The sequence below is a fragment of the Coenobita brevimanus genome, chromosome 4 (genome assembly GCF_032717465.1).
Source record: "Coenobita brevimanus isolate Jiangsu-jjx chromosome 4, ASM3271746v2, whole genome shotgun sequence".
In the NCBI taxonomy this organism is placed as follows: domain Eukaryota; kingdom Metazoa; phylum Arthropoda; class Malacostraca; order Decapoda; family Coenobitidae; genus Coenobita; species Coenobita brevimanus.
The window spans coordinates 35,448,246-35,450,745 of record NC_136957.1 but is presented as its reverse complement, the minus strand read 5'-3'; positions in this window follow the sequence as shown (position 1 = coordinate 35,450,745).

The window sequence follows — 2,500 nt, the reverse complement described above, 5'->3', positions numbered from 1 at the left end:
GCACATACGCACAAACGTACACACGCACGCTCCTACACCTGTCCGGAGGAGGGGAGGGGAGGGGAGGGGAGGGGAGGGGAGACGAGAGGAGCGGAGAGGGTAGGGGAGGAGGGGAAGGAAGGGTGGGGAGAGAGAGAGAGAGTCAAGGAAGGAAGGAAGGAGGGGGGAACTGGGAGAGAATAAGGAAGGAAAGAGGGAGGAAGGAAGCAAGGTGGGAGGAAGAGCTACTCCCGCTTCCTCTCGATCTCCTCTTAAGAAAGCTGGGAGGGAGGGAGGGAGGGAGGGAGGAAGCAGAGAGGGAGGGAGGAAGCAAAAACAGAAGAGAAGAAAGAAGGAGGAAGGAGAAGGAGGAAGGAGGAAGAGAAGGGCTGGTGAAGGAGACATGGGCGATGAAGAAGGGTGGAGAGGAGGGAGGGAGGGAGGGAGAGAGGGAAGATAAAGAGAGGAGCGTGGGAGGGAGGGGAAATGGAATGGAGAGAGAATCCGTTACTCTATAGTCAAAACGGAAGTAGGGAGGGAGGGAGGGAGGGAGGAAAAAGGGGAGAAAGAAAAGGAAAAAGGGAAAGACTGAAGAGGAGAGAAAAGAAACTGAGATGTGGCGTTATTTTGTTAGAGAGAGAGAGAGAGAGAGAGAGAATTGGAGACGTTCTGAAGGGAAAAATGAATATGGAAGGACGTGTTGTGTATACCAAAGGTGAACCCTGTGAACTGCAGGCTGAGAGTCCCTTTGCCTGTACACCTGGGCAGTGATGTGGGCAGGTGTTTTGGTGGCGTCAGGTGAAGGCGGTGTCTCCAGGTGTAAGGAAGGAAGTTATCACGAACAGAAGAGTAACGAGTAAGAGAGAGAGAAAGAGAGAGAGAGAGAGAGAGAGAGACACACACACACACACACACACACACACAGACGGACAGACAGACAGACAGGCGGACAAAGAGAGAGAGAGAGAGAGAGAGAGAGAGAGAGAGAGAGAGAGAGAGAGGACGAATCAACTGCTGAGCGTCTTCGAAAAATATACCTTCCAAAGAAATGAACAAAACAACGGACACCTATGATATCCGCACCCAACCCTGCGATGGTGTAAATATATAGAGTACAAGCCTACATCCCATCCTGACCTTTCAAAGCAATGTGAACAAGACAAAGGACACCTATCATATCCGCACCCAACCCTGAGATATAGATCATACAAACCGAGATACGATCCGGACTATATTTTGGTACGAGTGGAGGTCTACCAATAAAATAAAACTATAAGGTAAATAGATAAATAAATAAATAAATAAATAATCCTTTTTCCCCACCGTCGGCAGCTCTTGTGGATCCTACCTTAAGCATTTTCAAACAACCCGCCAAAAAGACCTAAACCCCAGTCCACAAAAAGGTAAAACAGCTGAGTGAGTGAGTGAGTGACGCAGTTAGGAACACAAAAAGGTAAAATATCTGAGTTAGTGAGTTGCTGAGTGAGTGAGTGACACAGTTAGGGACCAGCGCTATACATCTGGCCGTCATGGGGGTACAGGGAAATTTATTGGAGGTCATAGGCAGAGGGAAAGACATGGTGAGACAAAAAGATGTGGGATTAACCAGCTTTCTCTATGAAGGACAGAGAGAGAGAGAGAGAGAGAGAGAGAGAGAGAGAGAGAGAGAGAGAGAGAGAGAGAGAGAGAGAGAGAGAGAGAGAATATACTCATTATAACCCCAATTACCATAACTAAGATAATTGCAATGATTAAATTTAAAGAACCCTTACTGACGGCACGTGTGTGTGTGTGTGTGTGTGTGTGTGTGTGTGTGTGTGTGTGTGTATGTATGTATGTATGTATGTATGAAGGTATATAAGTAAGTGTGTGTGTGTGTGTGTGTGTGTGTGTGTGTGTGTGTATGTATGTATGTATGTATGTATGTATGTATGTATGTATGAAGGTATATAAGTGTGTGTGTGTGTGTGTGTGTGTGTGTCTGTGTGTGTGTATGTATGTATGTATGTATGTATGTATGAAGGTATATAAGTGTGTGTGTGTGTGTGTGTGTGTGTGTGTGTGTGTGTGTGTGTGTGTGTGTGTGTATGTATGTATGTATGAAGGTATATAAGTAAGTGTGTGTGTGTGTGTGTGTGTGTGTGTGTGTGTATGTGTGTGTGTGTGTGTGTGTGTATGTATGTATGTATGTATGTATGTATGTATGTATGAAGGTATATAAGTAAGTGTGTGTGTGTGTGTGTGTGTGTGTGTGTGTGTGTGTGTGTGTGTGTGTGTGTGTGTGTGTGTGTGTGATTTTAAAAATAATCATAATCAATTTCCCTTTATTTATTTCACTGTTACTACTGAGAGAGAGAGAGAGAGAGAGAGAGAGAGAGAGAGAGAGAGAGAGAGAGAGAGAGAGAGCCGGTTGTATACTCAATAAATACCCACTCAATTAACACACACACACACACACACACACACACACACACACACACAATTCCCACCACCCTCTTCATAACAGTAATTCCAAAAACTA